At 35.6% G+C, this 10167-nt stretch overlaps 1 pseudogene; it reads right to left on the minus strand.

Annotated features, from left to right (window-relative positions):
- Positions 1–4517: 4517 nt before the first annotated feature.
- Positions 4518–5168, minus strand: LOC117906886 (annotated as a pseudogene).
- Between the last annotated feature and the right edge of the window lie 4999 nt (positions 5169–10167).

The raw sequence follows: 10167 nt of genomic DNA on the forward strand, positions 1-10167 counted from the left end.
AAAGTTAGCCTAATGTGGATCATTACACTCATTTAAAATGGATCTATGCATAACTTTACAAAATATAAAGTGGAGCTATGGACTTGATTTATAATATTTACATTTCTCAATGCAATTCACCCTAATTAGTTTAATTAAGTTGTCATACTATATCCTACTTAGTTTAGATTTTAATCAATTAACCTGAATTAATTTAATTAAGGCATCGTACTATATCATACTTATGAGAAATGTTAGTTAATTAACCTGAATTAATTTAAATAAACTATCGTACTATATCCTAGTTATTATAAATTTTAATCTATTAACCTTAATTAATTTAATTAAGATATCATACTATATTCTACTTATGAGAAATGTTACTTAATTAACTTGAATTAATTTAAATAAGCTGTCATACTATATCCTAGTTATTATAAATTTTAATCTATTAACCTTAATTAATTTAATTAAGCTATAAATGTTAGTTAATTAACCTGAATTAATTTAATTAAGGTATCATACTATATCCTAGTTATTATAAATTTTAATCTATTGACCTTAATTAATTGAATTAAGCTATCGTACTATATCCTAGTTATTATAAATTTTATTCTCTTAACCTAAATTAATTTAATTAAGTTGTCGTACTATATCCTAGTTATTATAAATTATAACCAATTAACCTGAATTAATTTAATTAAGCTATCGTACTATATCCTAGTTATTATAAATTTTAATCTATTAACTTGAATTAATTTAATCAAGTCGAGCATTAAGTCCATCCTTTTTTTTCCCTGATGTTAAACAAAGTACCAATAATACTCTCATAGACATTATTTTCGATGTGCATAACATCCAAGTTGTGACAGACATGAATATATTTCCAATATTCTAACTTAAAAAATATGGACTTTTTTTTTCTCAACAATTTGTGTTCACATCAGATTCAAGAGATTTTATCTTCATTTTCCCCCAAGAAATAGGAATGAGATCAACTTTTTCAAGTATTTCTTCTCCACTCAAATTTTAGGAGGAATCCTAAAATCTTGTTCACCATTGAATGCCTTCTTTTGTCTCCGATAGGGATGGTTACGTGGAAGAAATCGTCAGTGACCCATATACAAGTTATTCCTACCATGCTTTAATCTTTTGGAATATGTTCCTTCTCCACATATTGGAGATGCATAATATCCTTTCACAGTGCAACTGGCCAAGTTTCCATATGCAGGGAAATCATTGATTATCCATAAAATGATGGCCTTTAAAGTAAAAACCTCACACAACTATGCATCATAAGTCTCAACTTCTTGTTTCCACAAAGTTTTAAGGGCCATCCACCAATGGACTCAAGTAAACATCTATATTTTTACCAGGTTGTCGTGGTCCTAAGATCAATAATGATAGCATCATAAACTTCCTTTTCATGCACAACTATGTTTACTGCTCATAGACTTATGAGGATTTATACCATCTGTTGAGAGTACTAGTCTAAGGTTTCTCGGTTCATAAGCAAAGTCAGGCCACATATGGTCAACTAGTTTCCACATTGAGGAGTCTGATGGGTGGCATAGTTTACCATCATATTCTTTATCCTTGGCATGCCACATAAGATGTTTAGCAGTTTTTGAGGATTGGAACATCCTTTTGAATCTAGGGTGTGGAACCCATATTTTTCACGATGCGTTCCCACCCGATGGCGTGACTCACTTTTTATTTATTTATTTTGTGAAAATATATAATTTTTAGAAAAAACTTGGAGTCGCCACTTATTTTTGCTTTATTTTTTAAAGGAAAAACAAAATAAGAAAGAAAACTTTAAGTGTGACTCCTTAATTGGAAAAGACGATCTATGAAAAACCAAACTTGGGTTCAAGGGTCAGGTTACTTATTGGGAAGGTACGGTAAAGACCGTAGCACCCCCTCTAAGCCCCTAAAAATGGGTTTCTTCTAAATGAGGTGAAGCAGATATGACAATTAACTAGGAGATCAATGGATACCAAAATGATCATTATTAAAAAACAAGTCATGATAACGAAATAATAAACAAAGTGAGAGTGAGAGCGTACTTTGACAGTAGGTAATAAAGCACTATCATGAAACAAAGTTAGTGCACAATGATAAGTATAAAATATCTCATACAAAACCAATCAAAATCATGCAATTCACTTAAATTATTTTCAAAAGAAATGTTATGAATATTGGGCTCCCACTAAAGCCCAATTTATTTTGCATGAATTAATCTCACAAATTCCATTATTCTATAATTATGAAAATTAGCTTAATGCTTATCAAAAATCAAGAAAAATAGAAAATTATTTTAAAAATCAAAGAAAATTAGCGAAACTACTTACCTGAAAGGAAAAGTAGCAAGTTTCTTTTTTTAAAAAAAAAAAAATGTTTTAGTGACTTAAAACTTTAAATGAAGGATAAAAAGTGGTAGAATTAAAAAAAAATTGAAAACTGGAGAGGAATTAAAATTATTTGAAAGAAAACTAGATTTTTGAAAATTATTTGAAAAATGAAGTTTTGAAAATTGGAATTTTGAAAAATTATTCAAGGATGGAATTTTGGAAAATTATTCGAAAATTGAAATTTTGAAAAATTAAATTTAAAAATTGGAATCTTGGAAAATTATTTCGAGAATGGAATTTTGGAAAAGTAAATTTAAAAATTGGAATCTTGGAAAATTATTTCGAGAATTAAAGTTTTATAAACTAAATTTAAAATTAAATTTTGAAAAATTGAATTTTGAGAATTAAATTTTTGTAAACTAAATTTATAATTAAATTTTGGAAAATTGAATTTCGAGAATTAAAGTTTTGTAAACTAAATTTAAAATTAAATTTTAGAAAATTATATCGAAAATGGATGATTTGAAAATTAAATTTGAGAATTGGGATTTTGGAAAATTATTTGAGAATGGAAGCCTTGACAATTAAATTTGAAAATTGGATTTTAGAAAATTATTTTTAAAAAAAATGGAATAAAAAAAAAATTTGAAAATTGAATTTTTGAGAATTTATGTGAGGATGAAGAATAAAAAGGATGGGACGTGGCCAATAGGTGGTACATTGGAAGGGTGATGCATGTCATGCTAGAGAGAGAGAAAGGGTCCCAAAGGTAGAGAGATGCTGGCAGGAACGAGGGCTTTGAAAATGGGCTTAGGAAAGTGGCCATGCATGGCCCTATAGGAGTGGGGCCCAAGGTGTCACTAGGTTGCTCTACCGGCGCACCATTCCCTCTAATAAAAACATGTAGTCTTAGTATAAATGAAGTTTGGGGTGAATTTGGTGACTTGGAACATGGATCATATCTCACAAAGCCTTCACCATGACAAAAAACGCTTTTCTCCATTATTATTTTGTCTATCATAGTTCACTTTATACAAAATGTCGGATCTACTTGCCGGACCTCCTGGAGCAGTTGAAATAACAAGGAGCCTAGCAGGTGATCCTTCAAATCTGGCAGGGTATTCAATTGGCAACCCGATACCTATAAGAACACCTTGAGCTACAGACTGCAAACTCTTAAACTTGTCAGGCTTTGAAAAATGATTGAAAATACCATCAAGCGTGGCAAGCAACTTCTAGATTACCACATGTACTATACATATTATCCAGAGTCCTTCCATCATGAACATTGAACTGAACACCATTGTTCTCGGTGTAAGAATGAACCCATTTGCTAGTTCCTAGTGTCCTAAGTTGCCTACATGCAGATAGCATAGATAACACCATTGCTTCATTAGGCTTTGTTTTTGTCTTCAACATCCGTCTGAATAGCACCAATGCCTCATGTGACATCCTGTTTTTGAACATAACCATCAATCATCACATTTCAACACGCATCATCTCTCTTCTCCATTCTATCAAATAGTACATGTGCCACATGAAGCTCACTATCAGAATGCACGTCTCTTCCTTGACCAAAAAAAAATAAAAATGACTGAACAACTTGGGGATGTAACGCTTTTCAAGGTTGTTCGGGCATAATTTCAGGACAAACGAAAATGTGAAGGCATTGGGTTCAATAACTTGGGTTAGCCTCTGAACATAGTAATTGTGTGCATGTTCACACAGTGCATGGCTATGAATAATGGTGGTGCAGAAGAAGGCATCGAGGTTATCGTTACAAGTGTGTCGGAGTTATACACGTGTGAGAGGGAATGGAAAGAATTTTGAGTGGAAGAAGTAATGAGAAAAAAATGGGTTTGGAAGTGGGATGAATGGAAAAGGTAGTGAGAGAAATGCATTTATAGGGTTAGGTGTTGAGTAAAGCTACGGGTAGTGAGAGAAGTGGGTTCGATGATGGAACCAATGGCTAGCAGTGGGCATGATTGATGGGGAGGTGGTGAGCTTGTCATGGCATTTCAAATGGGGGTGGTTTGGTTGAGATTCAGGTTTGATAGAATGGGGTTTCAGTGGAGGGTTTACAAAGGTTTGGGTGGTTGTGCATGGTAATGCAAAGGTGGGAAGGAAGGTGGCTATAGCTGCACTTGCGTCTTTGGGCACCCCATCACCTCGGTACTTCAGGCATTATGCACCCTTCCCTTTCTTTCTCTGAATCTTCCTCGTGTAGAACTCCAGCTCCTTGCCTTCCAAAATGTATCCATTGGCTCCGCCACATTGACTGAGACAAGAGGAAATGCAGGTCAGCAACCTACTGGAATTGAACTACTCCTCAATGTGGGGATCAAGTTTACGATCTGCTTGACACTTCTCAAGCTTCCTCATGACATGGCTACTTTTATTAGTTTCCTCATCTGAAGCTTCTCCATCCTCAGTAGTTTCCTTATTAGTTGTTGCCTTCTTCTTTCTACCAATATCTACCCCATAATGCTGGAGGTACCACTGCTTAAATGAGGTTGCATCCAACTGAACAGTTGCGCTCTTCATTAGAGTTTATGTCATGACAAGTTCATTGTTTGAAGCATTATAAACGACATCAAGAATGCGAGTTTTACGAGTGACAACCTCGTTACCCTATGATTAATTCCCAGTGTCCAATCTAAGGGCCCTCCACTTCACATTGCCTCCTCTAACACGTACTCTCTTTACTGTTTTGTTGCTTGAGAGCTTAGTGTATACTGGATGGCAACCAAGTTCATACTTGCACTTCTTCCTTCAAGCCTTCTTCTAACCACCAGTGGCGCGCCTCTTGTGCATGGAATCACGAGAAATTCCCATCTTTGCAGAGCGGCGAAGACACCCATGGCCATCAAGCATTTTTGGAAAACAAGTGAGTTGTTCCACTTTAGCTGTAGAGATCCCCGAAGCAGTGGATTGAGACTGAGCCTTCATAATCGAAATCGTGTTCGCCTCCGCCATCATTTGTGATCAAAACAATGGTCTTGATTCCATCAGATTTGGCCAAGAAAATGATCTAACACAATAATCCCATGGAGGTTTCAATGCATCAAACTGCCATAAATGCTTCCCAAACCCATGTTCCATAAAGGCCCTCATCCCATGATCACTCACAACCTCTTAATGCTCCATATTTGTAGTGCCCAGTTCCCCATAGCCAGACATCAGAAATAGGGGACAAAGAACAAGAAAACAGAGTACAAATGAAAGGAACGGAATGAACCAACCATAGCCAACATTTCATATCATAATCAACAGGCTCATATTGGTGGGAGGAAAACAGGTAGATTCAAGGCCAAGCAGAGGTTCAAATCAAAAAAATATCACACAACTAAAAAAAAAGACTGCATATTCGCATTATTTTCTTAGCAAAGCTGGAAAAAAAAAAAAAACAGAGATGAGCTTAGAACTATATTCCAATGGGCAACAAGTGGTCTTCATAAAAGAGAAAAAAGGGTGACATGGCAAGCAAATTAAGCAATAGAAACAAAAGAAAAAGAAAAATGCATACCTTGAAAACCTCTCTTCGGGTGTGTGGAATATCGGTTTCTAGCTACCCCTTCTCTTCTCGGTTGTGTGGAATATTGGTTCTTAGCTACCCCTTCTCCTCTCGAAATCCTCATCTCAGTTTTTTATTTTTATTTTTTTCTTATTTTTCTTTTATGTCAAAACCTCCCCTCTATTCCAAACCTTTCTACTCTGTCGATTTATTATTCTCTTTTCTCCAGACTCCTGACCTGAAATAGCCTCCACCTCTTTCCCATGCAAAGAAACTTTTCGGAAACGAGGCCTCCCTTATTTTCAAAACATCATTTTTACCACTAGTTTTTTTTTCAAAACAACAACCTATTTTCCCATGCAATCCACTGGTTCCCAAGTTTTTTTCTTTTCAAAGCGCCCTATTCCTTACTTTTTCTAAACACTTCCCCATGTCAAAGGGTGTCACACAAGAGATAGATGATACATAGTAAATCCAATGCACAAAAAAAAAAAAAAAAAAAAAAAAAAATTAAAAACCCTTTTCTACAAAGTGGCTACAGTTGGAGGAACATTATACAAAAGAAGACCCATTAAATCCCCATCAACTTTTACTTTAAAAAAGCAAAAAGAAAAATAATAATAATAATAAAATTAACCAAAAAATTCTATTTACATACATACCATTATATATATTATATTGACACCTTAATTCACCATAATAATAATAATAATAGCTTACCAAAAATTTATTCATTAAAAAAATTATATTGAAACATTTCAAAAAATTAAATTACCAAAATAATAATAAAATAAATAAATGAATGAATAAATAAATAAATATAAATAAAATAAAATAAAATAAAAAATAAAAGTGATGCAACCGTACAAAAACAAGTCATGGAAGCCATGTAAGACATGCCTAAAAGGTGATCTAGGCAGGCTAGGAAAAACTAAGTAGGCCTAAGTGGGTCAAGCGTATATAAGTGAGCCTAAATGGGCCTACGTGAACCAGAGTGGGTCTAGGTGTAAGTGGGATCTAACTTAAGAACGAAGGGTAGCCAAGGTCACAATGTAGGTTCGAATGAGTCCTTCAACAAAAGGTCACTAAAGGCGGCTTAGAAAATGAAACTATATAAGTGTCAACGAGCCACCAAGGGATGATGATAAGTCAAGAGAGAAGTATGGGAAGACACCTAGTGTCACATCTGCTAAGAGGACAAAATGGAGGGTCTACAAATATGCCCCTCTTCGGTAGAGATAACGAGTGTAAGGAATGTGAGTAGAAATACGAGTAATGAGCAGAATGAAGTGAACTATATCGAAGAACTAAGAAAATACTAGAAATTTTGTCCTAGCACATGACTTGAAAAACCACAAGATAAACCAATCACAGGATAAGAAATACCCTAAATAAGAGGTTATAGGAAACCAAAGCAATGGGCTGACCGACATGACAAATACAATGGAATGATGAGGACAAAGAATGGAGACTATCATCTCTAAACACTAGGAAACTATGACTATGAATGCTAATAATGAGAAAAGGAATGGCTATGAATGCCTAACAAAGAAAAAGGCTTTGAACGCCTATGTAAATAATGGCTCTGAACGCCTATGAGAATGGTGGCTTTGAACGCCTATGGGAATGATGGCTCTGAACGCCTATAGGAATGGTGGCTTTGAATGCCTATAGGAATGATGGCTTTGAATGCCTATGAAAATGATGGCTCTAAACGCCTATGGAAATGATGGCTTTGAATGCTTATACAAATGGTGGCTTTGAACGCCTATGGAAGTGATGGCTTTGAACTCCTATGCAAATGATGGCTCTGAATGCCTATGGAAGTGGTGGCTCTGAACGCCTATGGAAATGATGGCTTTGAATGCCTATGAAAATGATGACTCTGAACACCAATGAAAATGATGGCTCTTAACACCTATGAACATCGTGGCTCTGAACGCCTATGAAAAAGATGACTTTGAACACCTATGAAAATGATGGCTTTAAACGCCTATGAAAATGGTGGCTAAATCCTAATCAAAGAATGGCTCTGAACGCTTATGGAAATGGAGGCTCTGAACACCTATGGAAATGATGGCTCTGAACGCCTATGCGAATAATGGCTCTGAACGCCTATGCAAATGGTGATGGCTTTGAACGCTTATGAAAATGGAGGCTCTGAACACCTATGTGAGTAATGGCTCTAAACACTTATGAAAATAGAGATTCTTAATGCCAATGAAAATAGTGATGGCTTTGAACCCTTATGGAAAGAATGGCTCTGACACCTACAAAAATGGTGGCTCTTAACGCCTATGCAAAGGATGGCTCTGAACGCCTATGGAAATGGAGGCTTTGAATGCCTATGGAAATGATGGCGCTAAATGCCCATGCAAATAATGGCTTTGAACGCCTATGCAAATGGTGATGGCTCTGAACGCCTATGAAAATGAAGGCTTTGAATGCCTATGGGAATGATGACTCTGAACACCTATGAAAATAGAAATTCTTAATGCCTATAGAAATAGTGATGGCTCTAAACGTCTATGCAAATAATGGCTTTGAACGCTTATGCAAATGGAGGCTCTGAACGTCAATGGAAATGGAGGCTCTAAACTCCTATGGAAATGATGATGGCTTTGAATGCCTATGGGAGGGTGAAGAAAAATTTGATAATCTTTAGACTAGGGATATGCCCCAATATCGAAGGTGCATCAAGCTGCTAAAACGTCGAATGAAACAAGCAGCTGTAAAAATCGTAACGAGAAAGAAACAACACATCATGATAAAGGCCTCAAGAAGTATAAACATAAATCTCTTTATATCTCGAATAAATTCCTTGTCAACTGATCTCAAACATAAAGCTCAACAAATGTACATTACAGTTTGACAAAAGAACGACTATGGTGAAAATAAATCATCTCATAAACTCTTGACTAGGGAGTTCATCGATGCTCTCTAGGTGAAATATGATGTGATCCATCTCAATCTTAAGCAAATTCATATGTAGTCAACCACAATATCACAAATCACGAGAAAGCTAAAGAATGTGCTCAAATCAGGAAGTAAACTGGCTATAAAAATAACAGTTGATCATGGAGATACCAACCCCTATGTAGAATAGGGAATCATAAATACAAGGCATAAAACTATCCATCTCATCAAAGTGAAGAATATGCCCTAGTGTAATAGATGGTTCTCACATGAAGTAAGTAGTCAATATTGACCATCCGCTCATGCACTACTACCCTAATCAGATTTCCTCAACGAAAAAGGGATATGCCCTAGTATGGCACCTAATGTGCGAATCTCAGGAGGAATGAACAACATCAATTATCCATTTGTGCATCCAATAGTCAAACAAATCTTTGCATCCCAAGGGAAAGATAACATGCTCAAATAATGATGACCCAAAGTATTGGGCCAAGGTGTAACAAAGTAGATGCATAGCGTATGACAAAGGTCTATCATTACCAATTAAGCATCCCCACAAATCATGGATGTGGGATTCGTACAAGCCAATGACAACTAGGAAAATCCCATGATGAAGGTAATATGCCCCAGTATAGGCATCTAGTGTGTCAAAGAGATAGAACTAATATCACCAACTGAATACTATTTCCATACTCAAGTTCTGCCAAACATCCTCAGACTAAACGGAAAAGGAACTAAATGCCACTCAAAGCATCTTCCATAAGAGAAAGCACAACAACACTCATATTTCAACCAATTGCTAAAACCTACCCAACTGGAGACTGTCAAAGATAACATCTAATCTCATGACCTCAAGGTGGTCTTACGACATGGACCATAATATAGGCTTAGGGTAATGGGGTGAAAGAAATGAAAGAAACTAAGCTCAAGTACCCAATGATCAAACCTAATACCCTCATGTATAAGATGTAATGTGCAGAATAATCTCATGAGCCAATGAACTCGATAGAAAACAATGGAAATGTTAATGACGAAATATAAGAGAAATGAGAAATGGTTAGGTTGTCAATGCAGTATGCGATGGATAAGGAGAGGCTAATAAATCAAAGACATGTATCAATGTAAGAAAGGAATAAATATGGAATGACCAGCATGAAAAGAGATGATAGGAAATGAATGAGAGAAACGAGAAGGTGCAGAGAATGATGACCAACTCATATTAGTGCAATCAAAGAAAATCATATCACCAAAAATGGAATTGTAGTGAAGACAGTGATCCGGAGACACTAGTGATGGGTTACTCAAACCTCACACCCGATGTATATCAACCCTGATCCATGAAGCGAAGGATCTCATAAAACTCTCACCAAACTATTGTCACTCCGAAAACATAAGTATCACAAG

Source organism: Vitis riparia, chromosome 2 (assembly GCF_004353265.1).
Source record: "Vitis riparia cultivar Riparia Gloire de Montpellier isolate 1030 chromosome 2, EGFV_Vit.rip_1.0, whole genome shotgun sequence".
Taxonomy (NCBI): Eukaryota; Viridiplantae; Streptophyta; class Magnoliopsida; order Vitales; family Vitaceae; genus Vitis; species Vitis riparia.